Below are 20,542 nucleotides of genomic sequence, written 5' to 3'. Positions count from 1 at the left end.
GACCTGCTCGCTAACGTTTCTCCTATCGAGTTCATCTTCAGTATCTACATAAAACATGGAAAGTGACCAAAGCAGCGCCGCCACTGAATATGTCGCACGCCTTTACGAATAGCACAGGAAGATGGTCTTTATGGGCTGGCTGGCGAACAGGCCATATTATATATATATATATATATATATATGGACACGACAAAAAGGCAAAGAGCACACAATCGGTACAATTTTGTTATCCATAATTTTGTTTGACAAGACTAGCGGAAAAAAGCTGTGAATAGCAACTATACCAGAAAGTGCTCTCCAGACGTCTCTAAAGAACAAAAGCAGTAGACGAACTGACCAACAGAAAGAAATGAGGTGGCGCATATAGCACATTTCAGTACCATTTCTTGAGATTTTCAGTGATATAATTATTGTCTGATTCATCGTTCGACTGATTGACTGATTTTGACGTCCCAAAGAAAGATATCGGTTATGACAAGCCCTGCAGGGCAGGGGCTTTCAAATGAGGATCACTACCCTAGGAGCCACCTGGAGATCACTAACGCACGTCTAAATCTGAGAACATGAGCGTTTCTGCGCTTCGCCTCCGCTAAAATGCTGTCGTCACGGCGGAGAATTGACAGCAACATCATGATCATGTCTCCCAACATCCTTTCATCATTTTTCTAGACGGACTATCTCAACGACAAACAAATGTCTCGCAACACGCGAGAACGACCCTCTTTAACGATGTCATACTGTACACGGAGACGCTATAGCTTTCAAGGACACAGTCGAACCGCACTTGTCTGCAATTCTAACATGTAGTCACCCTGAATGAAATGTTTCGCTTTCTGACAGCAGTGGAAATACCATTGCAAAAGCAACAATTTCGCTAACCCGCATTGCCCACAAGATGTCTATGCGGTGGGTAACTCAGGAGCTCGCATGAATCTCAGTTATCATTCGCGCACAGTTGCTGCTCAGACGCTAATCTAAACTGATATATTCACCCCAGTTAAACGGGTACCAAGCCACAATAAATGAAGAAAAAATACGAGTACAAAGGCGCGCGCGCACTCCCTTGCAATAAAAAAAAATAATAACAGGGAGGGACCTGCTACTTGCCGTCAATGAGCTCATCACGAGAGAAAAAAAAAATGTCAATAAATTCGCCACTGCGCTTGGCCAGTTATGCGCAAACGGAACGACATTCGAGTTCCTTCCTCCAGGCTGCACTACAGCCGACACGTCCATACTCGACGTGCCGCTAACATACACGCTCATGACTGCCCACTGCATAAACTTTAAACAAGACCTTCACGACAGAGTCCCCACTGTCACAAATATACACCTTTTAGATGCTCATTTCTTAAGACATCGTCCAAATGTGCAAAGCTTGCATCAAATTCGTTTTCTCTACAGTTCCAAACTATTCTCGGTCACTATATTCCAAGCTTCGCGCTCAAGCAGTAATAGTGGCTCACTGCGCCTGGCGGAGCGGCAAAAAGATTCGCTCGAATCCGGCACGTCCGCTGCGCCATGGGCGAGGATTGGTGGGTGTGGTCATCATCGGTAGTACTTTCTTCGTAAACCGGGGCTGTTCCGGCCTGCCTTGAATAGCCTTAGTGCGGGAATCTTGTAGATCGGTATAGTTATCTACTTTAAAAATATGGTCCCCCCCCCCGTTTGTCTCTCTCTCTTTCTTCCTACGTTTCAAACCACCGGTGTGGTCCCCTGGCTGATTCTTTCCTGCTTCCGCGAAAAAAAAAAAAAGGAAAGAGATAAAAAAAGATACACGCAACAGCGCACACTTCGTTCTCATTCCCCCCACGGTGCCCATAAGCGTCCTCGGGCGCGTCCTTGACGGAGCACTCAAAGAGCAGCCTATCGATCACACGACCAAACACGCCCCGTCAAAACTTCGTCCCTACCAGTTCGCTCGAGGCACTCTGCTGGCTTGGCGCGATGCGCGCACACGGCGGACCGCGTCCCGCGTAGCAAGTCCAGCCGTACGCCGATGCCGTGAGTGCGGTCCGTATTCGCCCAACGTATTTCGCACGCCGCCAATCCAGCTCACGCCACGCGCACGGAAAGCGTGCGCTCGCACGCACACGATGGGACAGCGCCGGTGGCGCGTTGTTCCGTCATTACGGACCTTTATGTACCGGTCAACTTAAGCGCCGGCACCTCGGTTCTCCGCGTTCCGTGACGTGTACACGCAACGTCTCTTCTGACAGAACGACTCTCTCCTGGGACGGTTTGGCACGCGTAGCGAGCACAATGTCATACGGGTACTGAAGCGGAAGTCGAAAGCGACTAAAAATTTAAAAAAAGGCTTCTAGAATCATGTTGGCCCATAAAAAGTGGCGAGTGTAGGGTTTACATGTTGTTACATAAATAAAGAAAGAAAGCACACATATTACACGAATAATACCACTTTTTTCGTTATATTGCGACATCAATTATATGGACACTCCAAGCGAATTTCTGCCGTCGCCGTGATGTTCCCTATAAAGACCAAACACGATAACGTCGTCGCCGCACGCCGTACGCTCAATGTGCGAGTGCAAGCTTGCGAGAGTCAGCCCACCGACTACGGCTCGATCTCGCGCGCGCGAGGCACGGGGGATGGGTAGGCGAGGGAGAAGGGGAGGGGGTGTTCTACTCCGGCGGCTGCTGCTTACGGCGCGGCCGCGCAGGCGCCGTATCGTGAAAGCGATCTGCGATGTAGTGCATGCGCCGAGTGCCGGTAGCTTTGTATGCGCTGTGCTTTCGACGTTTAGTTCGCGTTGAAGCTGCTGCCACGCTTCCGAACTCCAGCGTTTTGACAGCGAGTTTTCGCAGGAATCGAGCACGATGTGTTCATGATTATCCTTGCGTGCGTGACACCGTGCTTGTTAATTAAGTTAGTAAGCGAATGCTTAGAACTTTATACGGCCGATAAAACTGCTATGCTTACTTCGTAGAGCTGTCTATTAATTTGCTATCGCAATCGATGCTTCGCCTTTCGGGCGAAACTGCAACTTTCTTCTTTATTGATTCCTGTGGCAGTTGGTACCAATCCCACCTCTTTATTTTCTTTTCTCCCGTAAGCTACTAGCACTGATGTAGACTTATTTATTTATTTATTTATTTATTTATTTATTTATTTATTTATTTATTTATTTATTTATTTGTAGGCACCGGCAATAACGCTGAGAGCAAGTGGGGCTATACTAATCCAGGTGCAACCAAATTAGGAAGACCCACTAAGCTTGAACAAGACACTTCCTCACCAGAACAGGAATTGGCCTCCCTGGTGCAGTATTCGGCCACTCCCTCCCAAATGACTCACTCAATTACCCAATGGCCTTCATTCAGTCCCCAGCAGCTGCGGAGCATCTGACCAAGGCGGCGGTCAGACCTGTAACACAGCAGAGGGTGCAAAGAATGTTTGGACCCGGACAGGCCGCCAATGAAAACTGACCCTAGCAACATTTAACACCCGAACCCCCTCGAGCGAAGCTAGCCTAGCAAGACTCTTTAAGGAACTATCAGGTATTGTTTGGGATATAATTGGCCTTAGTGAGGTTAGAAGAACTGGTGAAGCTTTTACAATGCTGACAAATGGCCACGTCCACTGCTATAGAGTACTACCAGATAAGAAGCAGTTCGGAGTAGGATTCCTAATCCATAAGGACATTGCGGGCAACATCGACGAATTCTACAGAATTCATGAGAGGGTAGCAGTAGTCGTAATAAAGGTAGTACAAACCTACGCTCCAACCTCCAGTCACGATGATGAAGAAATAGAACAGTTTTATGAAAATGTTGAATTAGCGATGCGAAAAGTGCAAACTCCGTATACTGTAGTGATGGACGACTTCAATGCAAAATTGGGGGGAAAGCAGGCTGGTGAACAAGCAATTGGCAACTACGGCGCGGATTCTAGGAATCCTCGAGGAGAGATGTTGGTAGAATTCGCGGAAAGGAATAAGCTGCGTATAATGAACACCTTCTTCAGGAAGCGTTGGAACAAAAAGTGGACCTGGAAAAGCCCTAATGGTGAAACAAGAAATGAATTTGATTTCATACTTTCTGTCGATCCCAGCATAGTGCAGGATGTAGAAGTGCTAGGTAGGGTAAAGTGAAGTGATCATAGGTTAGTGAAGGCTAGGATTCACTTCAATTTGAAGAGAGAAAGGGTAAAATTGGTCAAGAAGAAACAGGTCAACCTAGACGCAGTAGGGGTAAAAGCAGACCAATTCAGGTTGGCACTTTCAAACAAATTTGCAGCCTTAGAACACAGAGATGAAGATCACATGGAGGCAATGAATTGAACCATAACTAGGCTGGCTTCAGAAGCGGCAATTGAAGTGGGAGGTAAGGCACCAAGGCAACCAGTAGGTAAGCTCTCCCGAGTAACAGATTGCCTAATAAAGAAACGACAAAGTATGCAAGTGTCCAACCCAAGAGATCAGACAGAATTCGCGGAACTGTAGAAACTAATCAACAAGGAGAAAATAAGTTTTTTTTTTTAATTATGGGGTTTTACATGCCAAAACCACTTTCTGAATATGAGGCATGCCGTAGTGGAGGACTCCAGGAATTTCGACCACCTGGGTTCTTTAACGTGCACCTAAATCTAAGTACACGGGTGTTTTCGCATTTCACCCCCATCGAAATGCGGCCGCCGTGGTCGGGATTCGATCCCGCGACCTCGTGCTCAGCAGCTCAACACCATAGCCACTGAGCAACCACGGCGGGTAGAAAATAAGGGATATTCGAAATTATTACGTGAGAAAGACTGAGGAAGCAGTAAAAAATAGACGCAGCCTGAAATCAGTAAGAAGGAAACCAGGCATCGGACAAACCAAAATGTATGCACTGTAAGATAGACAGGGTAATCCATCAGAAATCTCAAAAATATAGTAAAAGCAGCAGAAGAATTCTATACTGACCTGTACAGTGCCCAAAGCAGCCACGATACCTCCATTCAAAGTAGTCATGAACAAGTTAGAGCGGCTGCTTCTATAACTTGCGACGAAGTTAGAAGGGCCTTGCAAGACATGAAACGGGGAAAAGCGGCATGAGAAGATGGACTACCAATCGATTTAATCAAAGATGGTGGAGACAGATTGCTTGAAAAACTAGCGGCCCTTTATACGAACTGCCTATCGACTTCAAGGGTCCCAGAGAACTGGAAGAATGCCAACATTATACTAATCCACAAAAAAGGGAAACGTTAAGGAATCAAAAATTATAGGCCCATTAGCTTACTTCCAGTATTATACGAGTATAAAATATTCACCAAGATAATCTCCAATAGAATAAGGGCAACACTGGACTTATGTCAACCAAGGGAACAGGCAGGTTTCAGGAAGAGATAGTCTACAATGGATCACATCCATGCCATCAATCAGGTAATCGAGAAATCCTCAGAGCATAATCAGCCTCTCTACATTGCTTTCATAGATTACGAAAAGGCATTTGATTCAGTAGAGGTACCAGAGTCATAGAGGCATTACGTAATCAAGAAGTACAGGAGGCTTACATAAATATATTTGAAGATATCTACAAATATTCCACAGTTAACCTAATCCTCCACACAAAAAAGTAGGACGACACCTATAGAGAAAGGAGTCAGACAAGGAGATACAATTTCTCCAATGCTATTCATTCTGTGCTTGGAAGAAGTATTCAAGTTATCAAATTGGGGTGGCTTAGGAGTAAGGATCAACAGCGAATATCTCGGTAACCTTCGATTTGCATATGACGTTGTCCTGTTCAGTAACACTGAGGACGAGAGAGGAGAGAGAAAGCAAGGACAGGAAAGGCAGGGAGGCTGGAGACGAGTTACAACAAATGATTGAGGACCTTAACAGAGAGAGTAAAAGAGTGGGGTTGAAGATTAATGTGCAGAAGACAAAAATAATGATGAATGACAGGGCAAGGGAACAAGAGTTCAGGATCGCCAGTCAGCCTCTAGAGTCTGTGAAGGAGTACGTTTACCTAGGTCAATTACTCACAGGCGACCCTGATCATGAGAGGGAAATTTACAGAAGAATAGAAATGGGTTGGAGCGTATTCGGCAGACATTGTGAGATCCTGACTGGAAGCTTAGCATCATCATTAAAAAGAAAGGTGCACAATCAATGCATTCTACCGGTGCTGACATATGGGGCAGAAACTTGGAGACGGACAAAGAAGCTCGAAAACAAGTTAAGGTACGTGCAAAGAGCGATGGAACGAAGAACGTTAGGCGTAACGTTAAGAGACAGGAAGGGAGCGCTGTGGATCAGAGAGCAAACAGGGATAGCCGATATGTTAATTGACATTAAGAGAAAGAAATGGAGCTGGGCAGGTCACGTAATGCGTAGCTTAGATAACCGGTGGACCATTGGGTTACAGAATGGGTGCCATGAGAAGGGAAGCGCAGTCGAGGACGGCAGAAGACTAGGTAGTGTGATGAAATTAAGAAATTCGCAGGCGATAGTTGGAATCGGTTACTTACTTATCTTGCTTACACAACTATTATAAATGTGAGGATGACATTGCTTCGTTCTTCTCCCTGTTGGTGTTCGTCAGTTTGTGCTGCAAAATGCCACAAAGTCTTTTTTACTACTATTTTGTATTGTTACTCGGATATGTTGCCGACTGCTGCCTATGTACAAAATAAGGGACAATTGGCTCGTCAAGCTGCTTATGCGCTTGTTTTTTCTCCGTCCTCCCCATGTATTCAATGGGCAAATAAATGAACTTCAAATGTGGCGTTACTTTAGGAAGCGGCCATGAGCTGCGCGGCAGTGTGCTGTGCGCACATTGCCCACCTTAGCCTTCGAGACATTCGACCCACTCAATCCGAACGGGTTTGAGACGCCTTTTAATTAGCTACTCAGCCCTGCGTGTCACATGATATCACGTCATCCACGTCAGAGCGCGCCGGCCGACGAGCTGCTTTCGCGTCGCCCACGCAGCGTTAGATTGCACGCGCGAGGTGCAACACTGAGCGCAGTAAGGATGCTCAGAGAGCAACTGATAATGGTATGGTACGGTATGGTATTCCTTATACGATGGCACACACCCACTGTGGGGGATTGGCCAAGATTTGGATGAAATTAGGCAATCTTTATGAAATACTAAAATTGGTAAAGCTAACTGGAGGAAATGAACAAAAATAAAATGTTTAAGAATTCAAGAGAATCTCCTTGTAGCAATTAGAAATTCCTCCACGCTTGAGCAAATATCCCTGTGGCACTTTCCAAGAGAGGAGGCTCCTAGAGAAAGGATATTTATAATTTAAAAGCTTAAACCAAGCTGTAATCTTGATTCTAGAATATTTTTTCTTAAAGAAGTAAAACGGCGGCAGAATATGAAAAAAATGATCTATTGTTTCATCTTCTCCACAGACTGGGCACAGAGGGGAGAGCACCAGACCAGCCCTGTGACGATAGCAGTTTAATTTTGTTATTCGACAACGTAATCGGGTAAAGATGACCTCACTTTTTCTGGTGTGAAAGGAATTTTTGGGCCAAGGGAATAGGAGGTGTCGATATTCTGAAAAATTAGCTACAGCTGGGTTCAAAAAATCTTGAATAATTGTATATGTCCTGAATCTAGTAGTCGCTAGGTAAGCTATTGGAGGAAGTAATGGTAATACAGGGCCACTGAGGGCCGCTCTCGCGAGACTGTCAGCCATTTCGTTCATGACTAATCCTTTATGCCCAGGCACCCAAAGCAATCTAATTAAATGTATAAGGGCAGGCACTAGAGAATGAAATGTACGTAAAAGGTTAGTGACATCATTTGCTGTGAGCGAGGAACATAAGGATAAAGAATCTGTTATTATTACTACCGCCGATATTGACGAATTTAGTTTGCGTAAGGCTAGAACTACAGCTATTTCAGCCAAAAATACGGAAAAGAAGTCCGGAATCCTGATTGCAAATGACCAGTCTATAGAGCGGGACAGAAAATGCCAATTCCAGATTTTTCTTCACACTGTGAGGCGTCTGTCGCAATGACCGTACTTATAGATAAACTCAATAAATGGTCCTGTAATAAGCCGTTTAATATATTATAAGAGAGAAGTTTTGCATTATTTGGGTAGATGTCATCAAATATAATTTGTTGCTTCTCTCGCACATCACACATAGTCGGTACCTCCCAGAGACGTACATTCAAGGGATTGATCCATGTTTGTACGAAGACCACCTGTGGTGTATGAAAGCGATGCCAGTGTACTCCAAAGAATAGCGCAGGCTGGGAAATGAATATGTATTGCAATCTTGTAATAGTCCAGAGAAAAGACGGGGAATGCGGGAGATGGCAATTGATGAGCAAAACGTGAACAAGGTGAATGCAGGAGCCAACGTTTCGACAAGTGGACTTGTCTTCTTCAAGGCCGAGCCAACGTTTCGACAAGTGGACTTGTCTTCTTCAAGGCGAGCGAACGTTTCGACAAGTGGACTTGTCTTCTTCAATCTTGTAATAGGGGATTCATACAATTTTAAGACTGTTTGCACCGTAAGTAAACGAAATCTACACAATATTGAGGGCAACCTGACTTCTTGGTGTTGTTGCGTTTCGCCTGCGACACGTGGTTTTGCCGGCGCGACTGCGGCGGGGCGGCAGACATTTTGGCCCGATCGTCGTCGCCGCAACGCTCATCGCCAGGTGTTTCCAGGCGCGACTGCGGCGATGCGACCGCAAAGGATCACCCTCTCATTCCAGTCATTGTGCCCGAACCAGGCGATGCGAAAGCAGGGATCATCCTCTCATTACAGTCATTGTGCCCGACCGGCAGCGCTACGACAGGGTGCTACGAGATCGTGCTCGACATGGTGCTACGGCAGCGCTACGACAGGGTGCTACGAGATCGTGCTCGACATGGTGCTACGGCAGCGCTACGACCGTGTGCGTCACCATTAGCCCATTGTACATTCACGTGCTCGTCTTTTGAGGGGTTCCTTCTTGCCCTCAACTGCGAGAGTATAAAAACAGCTGCCCCCGGACGCAAAAAGGAGGGCTCCGATTTCTTCTGTTGAGTGAAGTGCTCTCCCGTCTCTCTACTTCGGTCAAACCTGACCGCCAACTCTTTGCGATGTTAAAATAAACAAGTTGTTTCGTTGTTACCAGTCGACTCATGCTTTGCCGGGACCTTCGGATGCTTCCAGTTGTACCCCAGGCCGCCAGGCCAACGCTACCCTTGGGGCTTGCGACCCAGGTACAGCCACGGGCGTCAGCACCGAGTTCCTCCAAACCGATCGTACCAGCGGTGCGATCCAAACATCTGGTGGCAGCGGTGGGATGATGTTTGCGTTAAGAACCGCGCCGCATGCAGCTACGGGGTTTTCGCCAGCTGAACTGGTGTACGGTCGCTCGCTTCGATCTCCGCTCCGCATGCTTCGAGAATCGTGGGAAGGTAGGGGCGACGACCCAGTCGTGGTGGAGTACGTACTTAAGCTCCTCGAACGCTTAAGAAGGGCACAGGAGTTGTCAGGTGAAGCAATGACAAAGGCCCAGCAGAGGGCCAAGGTTTATTATGATCGGACAGCCAGGGCCCGTCGTTTTGAGGTTGGCGATGAGGTCATGATATTGCGCACCTCGCTAAACAACAAACTAGACGTGCAGTGGGAGGGCCCAGCACGAATTGTTCAGAAACTGTCGGACGTTAACTACGTGGTAAGTCTGCCAGGAAAGCGGAAAGCACAGCAAGTTTACCACTGTAATCTGCTCAAACCTTATAGACAAAGGGAAGCAGTGGTGTGCATGATGGTAAACGTTCCTGAAGAGCTTCCGGTCGAGCTTCCGGGACTAGGCTCAGTGACGAACAGGGAAGACACCGGTCAAGTCATTAGTGACCTTATCAGTAAAGCACCGCTGTCGCCCGAGCAGAAAACCGAACTACACCAGCTATTACAAGAGTTTCAAGGTCTGTTCTCTGAGAGGCCTGGTAGGACTTCTGTACTTACTCATGATATAGAACTTACCTCCACAGAGCCAGTACGATCCAAGGCGTATCGGGTGTCACCCCGCCAGAGCGATATTATGGAGGCTGAGGTAAAGAAAATGCTACAGCTCGGTGTTATTGAGGCAGGTGAGAGTGATTATACCTCCCCTTTGATCTTAGTTGAGGTACCGGGCAAGGAACCTCGTCCTTGCGTCGACTACCGCAGGCTTAATTCCATCACTAAGGATCAAATTTATCCGATCCCTAACATCGAGGAGCGCCTTGAGAAAGTTAGTAGCGCTCAGTTTATTTCCACCCTAGATCTTGTCAGGGGTTATTGGCAGGTTCCACTTACAGAAGAGGCTAGTAGGTATGCGGCGTTCATTTCACCAATGGGAACATTCCGTCCTAAAGTGTTGAGTTTTGGTTTGAAGAACGCGCCATACTGTTTTTCAAGTCTCATGGATAAAGTGTTGCGGGGACAGCAAGAATTCGCTTTACCGTATCTAGACGACGTAGCGATATTCTCCGCATCCTGGTCTGAGCATATGGCACACTTGCGGGCAGTGCTAACCCGCCTGCGCGAAGCGGGCTTGACAGTAAAGGCTCCTAAGTGCCAGTTAGCACAGGCCGAGGTTGTCTACCTCGGTCACGTGATTGGTCAGGGTCGTCGCCGCCCCTCTGAGATAAAAGTGGCCGCTGTGCGAGACTTTCCGCAACCGCGCACGAAGACCGATATTCGGTCGTTCTTAGGTGTCGCCGGCTACTATCAGAGGTACATTCCCAGGTACTCTGATATCGCGGCTCCCCTGACGGATGCTCTAAGAAAAACAGAGCCTCAAACAGTCGTCTGGGACGAGACAAAGGAAAGAGCTTTTAGCGCCCTAAAGAGTGCCCTAACAAGCCAGCCTGTGCTACGATCGCCAGACTATACAAAAGGGTTCGTTGTTCAGTGCGATGCTAGTGAGCGAGGCATGGGCGTTGTACTGTGCCAACGGGAAAATGGAGAAGTAGAACACCCCGTCCTGTATGCTAGTCGTAAGCTGACCAGTCGTGAGCAGGCGTATAGCGCCACCGAGAAAGAGTGTGCGTGTCTCGTGTGGGCCGTTCAGAAATTGTCATGCTATCTAGCCGGCTCAAGGTTTATCATTGAGACGGATCACTGCCCTCTCCAATGGCTGCAGACCATCTCTCCCAAAAATGGCCGCCTCCTGCGCTGGAGCCTCGCTTTACAACAATATTCCTTTGAGGTGCGTTACAAAAAGGGGAGTCTCAACGGTAACGCCGATGGCTTAAGTCGAAGCCCCTAACGTAGGAATCAGCCTCAAAATTGTTTGTTAGTGATGTTTTTCTTCCTGAGGCAGGATTTTTTTTAACATATTGCTTTTGTTTAGTGTTTCAAAGTGATGATATGCTTTCTAGTGCAATTTTTCAATTTGTGGACGCGTTCTGAGTGATGCTAGACTACTGTAAGGAACTAGGCAGTGGTATAAAAAGGGGAAAGAGCCTGGCAGGGCTTAGTGAGGGTTGTGCCGTGCTTGCTGACTGAGCGGTTGAGTTTCAGCGTAGTTCTAACGCTTGCCGGGAACGAGAACAAAAATGTGAACTCTCCCGAAGTCACTTTGCAGTGTCCCGTGCGAACCTGAACGAGAGAACGAGGCCTTCTCTGTGCGCTGCGCTCAAGAAACGTCGAGGGACGCCCGACTTCGGTTATGAGCATCATCGAGCGACATCCCTCCGGACAGCGGATGCAGTCCCCTGTCCATCGGGATCTCCTTCCCCCGGCGGGGCGGTCTGTTGCGTTTCGCCTGCGACACGTGGTTTTGCCGGCGCGACTGCGGCGGGGCGGCAGACATTTTGGCCCGATCGTCGTCGCCGCAACGCTCATCGCCAGGTGTTTCCAGGCGCGACTGCGGCGATGCGACCGCAAAGGATCACCCTCTCATTCCAGTCATTGTGCCCGAACCAGGCGATGCGAAAGCAGGGATCATCCTCTCATTACAGTCATTGTGCCCGACCGGCAGCGCTACGACAGGGTGCTACGAGATCGTGCTCGACATGGTGCTACGGCAGCGCTACGACAGGGTGCTACGAGATCGTGCTCGACATGGTGCTACGGCAGCGCTACGACCGTGTGCGTCACCATTAGCCCATTGTACATTCACGTGCTCGTCTTTTGAGGGGTTCCTTCTTGCCCTCAACTGCGAGAGTATAAAAACAGCTGCCCCCGGACGCAAAAAGGAGGGCTCCGATTTCTTCTGTTGAGTGAAGTGCTCTCCCGTCTCTCTACTTCGGTCAAACCTGACCGCCAACTCTTTGCGATGTTAAAATAAACAAGTTGTTTCGTTGTTACCAGTCGACTCATGCTTTGCCGGGACCTTCGGATGCTTCCAGTTGTACCCCAGGCCGCCAGGCCAACGCTACCCTTGGGGCTTGCGACCCAGGTACAGCCACGGGCGTCAGCACCGAGTTCCTCCAAACCGATCGTACCAGCGGTGCGATCCAAACAGTGTAGTATGTTATTGGCAACAGATTTCGGTAATCCGCAACACAGTCGTAGGGCTTCCCGCTCAAGTAGAACAAGGGGACGTAATTTATAAGCTGGGGCACCAGAAAATAAAACACATCCAAATTCTAAAATGGGCCGCACATACATTTTGTATATCATTAAAAGTGGATCTCTCCGCATTCCGGACCGACTATTGCACAGCTTACGTAGCATCCCAACTGCTCGCACTCCTTTTTTTAACTATATAGTCAATATGGCCGAGCCAGCTGAGGGAGCCGTCATATGCTACACCTAAATATTTCACCGACTCCACTTGAGGTATAGTCTCGAGGCGATAGGATAGCGATACGTTAACGGGATTGCTAAGGGGGAAAACCAATATCGAGCATTTTCTAACGTTAAGTGAAAGGCGAATTTTGTTTAACCAGGTTTCTATGGTGTTGAGGTAGTTCTGTAGTCGATAATATAGAGAGTGAATATCACTGTCCGATGCGAAGAAAGCAATGTCATCCGCGCATACGTATGTTTGTACATCTTGATGAAGAGGAATGGAACACATCAGAATATTAAATGGTAATGGTGAAGTAACAGCTCCTTGAGGAACACCTTGTGATTGATTATATCTACTCGAGGAAACGCGTCTTAGACAGCAGTAAAATGTTCTCCCATTTAAAAATTCACCAATCCAGTTTGAAAAATAATTTGGAATCTCTAGATTTCGCAATATATCTAATAAAATTAAGTGTTCTACACTGTCGTAGGCTTTGGAAATGTCTAATGTCACAAGAGCACTTATTTGCCTTTGTCGCCGTGCTAATTTTATTCTACTTTCTAAGTCCACGTGAGCATGCCAAATTGAACATGATGGTCAGAATCCAATTTGGCAAGGACTAAGCAAGTTTTTGTTCTGTATAAATTTAATCATACGGGCATATAGAATTCTTTCAATTAATGTAACCAAATTTGAAGTTAGCGCGATTGGCCTAATGTTGTCTATTGTATATACTTCCCCATGATTTTTAAGAATAGAGATGACTTTACCAATTTTCCACGCAGACGGAATCCATGAGAACCGAATTGAGTAATTTACAATAGCTAAAAGGTCATCAGAAGCTTCCTTAAATAAAATTTTGATCATAGTAGATGTTACCCCATCCACGCCGGGAGCTGAATCTGGAAGTCGCTCCACGATTTCAGCCAATTCTAACATGGAGATTTCTGTAAAATCATCTGATGCCCTTCGTAAGCGAGAACAACTTGGCAAGATAGAAGAAAATTTCATTTCTAATCCCTTCGCGATTTCTTCTAGTGATTGTTTCATTTTATCGCTACTTAAGATTATAGAGTCAATATTAATTTGACGCGGAAGAACTTTTCTACCGCGGAAAAAACGGAACAATGCACGCTTATTTTTATTGTTAGACAAGAAATCAAAATGCTTACAGTCGAATTCATCTTTGGCTTTAGAAACTGTATGTGTAAAGACAGCTCGAAAAAATTTATAGTCACTCCAATTTTTGGGACTCTGGTTATGCAATAATTTTTTCCAAGCAGCTTTTCTCTTTCTGTAGTCTCGAGTGCATTCTTCATTCCACCAAGGACTGTAAGAATTTCTTTTATTCGATCTAATCTCAAATTGAGCTTTTTTTTTGCGAACTTTCCAAAGCGGAACAGATAATCGTGGTTTTTTGCTCTGTAGGTGCATCAGACAGAGATTAAAGAAAATTTCGCAAGCATTTTTTAAAAATGTTGTAATTTATGAAAGTTCGAACCTGGTCACTCATAGATGTTACAGGACGTGCAACGTCAAATACTATTGGAAGGTGATCACTGATTGTCGAACAATCAATAGTCGACCAAGAAGTTGCGGAGAGACTCGGGCCACAGAATGTAAGATCCAGTGAAGAGGAAGTTTGGCCTCTCACAAACGTAATAGATCTGAAGTTTACACACGTTAGTCGATTGTCCAACGACCAGTTGCAAAATAGGGTGCCGCACAAATCTGTTCTTAAACCCCATGAGATATGGTGAGAGTTGAAATCACCTCTGATTACAATGTCACGTCCACAAGAGTTAATAACACTATCCAGTGGGCTAGTGTCCTGTACGCCAGATGGAAAATATGCATTAACTACTGTAAAGGGACAACATCCCGGGAGAACCAGCTCTATCGCTAGGATTTCACTCTCTGGAGTAGAAAGTTGAAATGAAATTTTAGCCTTATGGCAAATTTTAGATGAGATAAATGTAGTTAATCCGCTACCTCCTGTAGGACGGTCTAATCGAAATGATCTGTAGAATTTCATTTGAAAAGATTTCTCAGGATTTAGCCACGTTTCTTGTAACATAATTAAATCAGGATTAAGTTGAGAAGTTAGACAAGTTAATTCTACTGAAGCAGAATATAAAGAGCGGCAGTTCCACTGAAGCACTTTTAGTGATCCTATATTTTGGAAAGTGCCGCAGTCGAAACTGCCTTCTGTAGAATGTTTTCCTTTAGCACAACACTGGACTGACTTTTCTTAGCTTTTGAGTGAGGACCGGGGGAGGAGTCTTCATTAATAGAGGACATGGTTCTTTTATATGCTAGAAATTTGGATCCCCCTCTGTCATCTCCAAATCTGTATTAATCAGTTTACAAGTTGTAGGGCCCGTGGAAGAAGGAGTTGACAGTTCAATATCATTATTGCAAGGATTGGAATCTGATCTTTTATGGTTAGTTTGGTGCTCAGGATCAACTGTTTGCGTTGTTATAGGAGCTGGGCAGGTAGTTTGCATCAAATGAGATAAATGACTAGAAACGGCCTGTGAGATGCATTCACCAAGGCTCATTGCCAACCTTTCCATAGCTTTTGTAACTGCCTTTTTCCACAGCGGCCTCTATAGTTGCAGTAAGTGATAGGTCCGTGGTAAGATTTTGTCTGCCTAGTATCCCCGCATAGCCAGATGCCCTTGCTTTCACAATGTTTATGGCCTGCATCCTAGAGCAGCTTCGTCGATCAATTATTTCAATCACCTGTAATTCTTGAGACCTAACAGAACAATTTAAATAATTGGCTGGATGATTTCCATCACAGAGACAGCATCGTTCTTCTTGGGCACTACAATCACTTTGAGCGTGTTTTCCCCACATGCGCAACAACGTTGTCTTGATTTACACCCTGCCATACTATGGCCGTATTGCCAGCAATTACGGCATTGAATCGGACGCGACGCCAGGGGTTCAACTACGAACACAAGGGGCCACACCTTTAGCTCTGATGGGCAGGAAGTTCGAGCAAAAGTTGCGATCACCGATTCTGTTGGGACCCGCTTATTGTCGACCACTCGATTGCATCGGTAAACAGCAATTACTCCAGTCCCAGACAATCTCTCTAGTGTTTCAGCGGGAGAAAGATCAGCATCCACACCTCTGACTATGCCCTTAGTGCAGGCGAGGTGAGCAGGAATGTAGGCACTCACCGGTAATGACGCGAATGATGAGCACTTAAGCAAATCCGCGACACAGGACTGGTCTGACGATCGACACACGATACCTCCGCGGCCGAACTGCCTCACTTCCGTGATTGTCTGGTATGAAGAGGTAGAAGCATGCAGAGATTTCTGGATCGCCTGGGGGTTGGTCAGAGATATAAAGCCTCCATTTGAAGGAACCAGAGCCACCGGGATGCTGCTCACACCACTGCGGATGAACAAATCTAGAGGTAATTCATCCGTTGGAATAGAGGCCGCCCATGGGGAAAAACCCCTGCCGGGGGAGTTTATGGCCATCAGCCAAGGATGAAGCTGGCGTTGGAATCAGTGAGAGCTCAACAAATAAGATTAGTAAAGCCTAATATCACCCAAAACCTGGCCAAGTGACAGAAGCCGCAGCGAACGTGGAACGTTCGCTGCGGTTGAGTTTTCTTCTTTGTCATAAGAGGATCAATTAGTTATGCAGATCCGCGAGGCCCCATAAATAACTTTTTCGGTATTGCTTCGGCTGGCGGTCGTTTTTCGGCTGGACAATCCATGCATGCGTGGACCAATCCATTCGCTTGCATTACTTTCTGAGAGATTAGTTGTGGGTGTGCAGCACCTTAATTACAGTTGTGAAGCGGATGTACTTCTGCGCAAAACAATCATAATTGTAAAAACGAAGAACAAATAAGTACGCGGGCCGTCACGACGGCGTGAATACGTCGACCATTTGTCTCGCAGCCACAGTGGCATATCGCCACTCATTAGCGTTATTTTGGTGTGTCCGTCGATCAACGAATTCCGACGGCATATTTCTGCACGTGATGGATCAGCGCAATGTCAGGCAACGTCAAAATGACGCTGACAAAAAAAAAGGACTTCACCTGTGACGTAATTCAGCGATATTTATTCAGCCAATCAGCTAGCATGCATGGCAATTGTCTTGGAACGCCAGAGTTATTTACATAATCTGCAAATGCGCTGTAGGGGCTAGTGCACGAAACCTTTGGAACCTTTGTTTTCCAGCGCGAACATCGCTCAGCGTAGCCCAGAAACGGTTTGTTTCTTTCAGTCTTTTCTTTTCTTCTTTGGTTCCTTTCTCCCAGCAAGAATTTAAAAAAATTGAGGAGCCATTCCACCCCGTGAAGGTGGTTGACCAGAGAAGCTCCTATGGTGGTATAAATTATGCCGTTACAGAGTTTTGCTGGTATGTAGCTACACGTATAATCATGTACATGCCATTTATGCGAAATACAAAGAAATGCACGCTCATTTGTTGCCTTGTCTCTTTATTTTACCTTTATATTCTCACGCAAGTGATGATGGCCTTGTGGTCGCTGTGATACACCGCCAATGGCACTGTCCCGGCACCGTGCCCCGGTGGAGTCGCTAACGTTCGGCAGCGTCCTCGGCGTCGTCGGCTCTTGCTCGTCGCTTACGTACGCGCCGCTTCGCGGGCACGCTCTGATTTCCAGGGGCGCCGGGTAGGCACGACGTCGACGGTCCGCCTCCCGCCGCTGCTCTCGACGTCGCTCATCGTGGAGGCGCTGCTTTTCAGACATGCGGATCCCGCGTGGCCTTCCCATAGCGAGCGGTGGAACCGAAATGGTACCCAAATTCCCTTCGGTCGCCTTAACAGGCGCGCACTACGTCATACATGCACAGAGCTACCGCCGAAGAGTTTTTACGACGCCGCTCTAAAGACAAAGGTGTTGTCGACGCAGCTGCGACGGAGCGCCGTTGTGGCCGTTATAACCGTGCCTCGACAAGAGCGACGATATGCGTTGACCGGGGCGTGCAAAGTCCAAAGAAGTGCACGAAACAAAACACTTTGTTTGTAATTTGCGATTGAGCATACTTCCGGTAGTTAATTAGCTGAATGAAACTTGGAAGGACTAGAGTTTTATGTATAGCGGACAAACATGGGGCTGCCCGTTTCCCTCCCGTAGAAGACCATGTATTGACAGCAGACGGGAATTCCAAAAAATTTACAACGTCAGTGTGAACTACGTAATTATGAAAAGTAAATGAAACTCAGTGTAATGTTAGAGTCGTCTTAGCGGCTAAATGTCATATAATTTGTTTCGGGATAGTTTTGATAAAACAAGAGTTACAGCCGTTTTCTGTAGCAACACTCCCTCCGTAGATACCCATGTACTGACAGCAGACTGGAATTCTGTAACGTTCACAACTTCATTGTGAGCTAAATCATTATGACAAGTAAATGAAACTCGGCGTAACGATACAGTCGTCTTAGCGGCTAACTTCAGCGTGATTTTTCCAAGATACCTACATTACATTTAGAACTACAGAGCATTCGCGAGAAAGTTGGCTTTGCCGCAAGGCGTTTTCTGTTCGCCGTCACGATTTTTTGGGAGGGTAGCCATAGACAGCTTCGCAGTAAAACCCGAGAGTCAGAGAGCCAACATGGCGGATGACACTGCCGCCACGCGTGTTCGGGACAGCTCCTTTGTGTCTGTCAACAGCGCAGTTGCGAAAGAATTACGGAGTGTTTCGCACTATAGCCCCTACAGCTGCGTTGTTAACAATGCAAAGACAACGCGTAACGAGCATGAGCCTAAAAATCAAGATGGTGGTTTTTAAGCAAGAGTACTCGCATTCCTATTGTTCCACGTTTAATCCCGTTTGACACGCGTAACGTCCTCCTTTTGCTTGCAAAAATCGTTAAGCAAAATCTTTGGCGCACTGTGTAACTGAGGCAATCAGCAATTTAGACGTTCGGCCTTTTTTCTTGGCGGCAGTTCCATTCGGCTCTTCGGTTCGAGACTTTGAGTAAATTCAGTATTCCAGTCCGCAACAATTTTCTAACAACCACCTCTCCGCGGCACCGCACTTACTCCGAATGGCAACGGAAATTTCCCATGCAAGCGCGGTTTAGCTACGTAACTAATGGGCGAATAATTCAACATAGTCATGTAGCGAATTACTAGCGGTTGTCATTCTTCGGCAGTTTTATACTGCGGCTACAGCACAAAACTCGCCAACATATGCGATGATAAGATATGTATGGCTCACATGGCCTGCCCAGCTCCATTTTTTCTTCTAGTATCACTTTTTCGAATGCATCAAGATATCCATGGCTATGATGCCTATCCTATAGGATCCGTGCGCAAAATCTTTCGCTCCAACACTGCAGCCTCGCATTTTTTAAGGTTTCTCGTCCTCATATTCATTTATTATCATCCGTGCCACTGTGCGGCTGATATCGATGATAGCGGGGACGCAGCTCGGTGCGAACCAATGACGGACGGGCGAAAAAGATAGAAAATGAACACAGCCGTTACAAAATACGACAGGGGTTCAAAGTACGGCAGAACCGTTACCTGGAATGAACGGCGCACACCAGCGAAAAATTCGGAACCAGTGCATGTACAAGCAATCCCACATATAAAAAACACCTCGTGGCCGCCGTTGTTACAATTTTAATGCGATGCATGCGTTAGCGTGCATTACGGATAAGACATTACATAGAAACGGATAACATGGATAGCCACAAAGACCGCTGGCAGAGCTATTTGACTGAAGAAAGAAGCTTACCTTCGTGTACGACGTAGACACAACGTCATTTTAAGAATTAGTGCGTATGCATGTATGCAGCTGCTCTCATCTTTCGGAAATGAAAGTACCTGCTTGCGCCTTCTTCACCGTCAAATAATTTCGAGAGCAGCCATACACGCAAAAAATTGTTCGGTGTGAGCCCTAGACAACAACAACAACAACAACAACAACAACAACAAAGAAAGCGACGATGGAAAGCTATCTCGAGAGTGATCGGCAAGTGAAACGAGGTTCAAGGACTGCCGGTCAGTGCGTAGTGTGAGGTCAGAATTTTGTGCGCTCGCCCTTCGAAATGAACCAGGAACACTAGTGAAGCGCATACAACCCGAGCACACGACAAGGGCACACGACCACACAGGCAGTCCTGCTGGTGTCCTCGTCAATAGTTTGTGCAACACTAGCAATCCAAGATGGCATAACAACAAGCACACATCGAAGCCCTAGCTATCTATGAGCTACGCACCGTCATTCTCTCGAGCTGTCACGCCGCAATGTCTTACTAAACCATAGGCGTATCTACCGCGGGGGGGGGGGGGGTTGTATACGTCATATGCCCCCCCTCCCACTGCACGCTGGAAAGTACAACGCTGCACGCTGGCTGCACGCTGGAAAGTACAACAAACCTACAATTGAAGCTAAAGATTCATTCTTAATAAAGTGACCACATGCACAAGTAATGCTTTTCTTTACTGCGCATATACCCTGCTTGGACGGCGAGGATTGTTATTTGCGTCTTCTCGGGACGCTGTGTAGCGGACGACGCGCGGGATTCGTCACGTACGCTCGCGTTGTGGAGAACGCCTGGCGCTGGGCAGTTCCCGCCATAAGAAACTGTCAGCTTGCGCAACTTGCATCACGTCCAGTTTTTTGGGAACGTTATATCCGTATTCGAAAACACGATCCGCTTGCTACCATTTACCTGCTGGCGAGGGGGTCGTCCAGATGAGGTATTACAATCAGCCACGCCCAACGAGCGGTGTGCCGTACGGCATGAAATCGGCGGATTATCAAATGCTGGGACTATTTAAACTCTGTGCATGCAGACATAGCCTACGTAGCGTTACAGTCCCAGTATCTTATCA

The 20,542-nt window shown here is 46.7% G+C and overlaps 1 protein-coding gene across 1 annotated transcript in view; it reads right to left on the bottom strand.

Annotated features, from left to right (window-relative positions):
• alpha-Catr (alpha-catenin related) overlaps positions 1-20,542 on the bottom strand; it is a 202,686-nt gene that overhangs the window by 107,135 nt on the left and 75,009 nt on the right. The window lies entirely within an intron of this gene.

The sequence above is a fragment of the Dermacentor variabilis genome, chromosome 2, assembly GCF_050947875.1.
Source record: "Dermacentor variabilis isolate Ectoservices chromosome 2, ASM5094787v1, whole genome shotgun sequence".
NCBI classification, from domain to species: Eukaryota; Metazoa; Arthropoda; class Arachnida; order Ixodida; family Ixodidae; genus Dermacentor; species Dermacentor variabilis.
The sequence above is the reverse complement of the archived record's forward strand: the minus strand, read 5'-3'. Positions and strand labels throughout refer to the sequence as shown.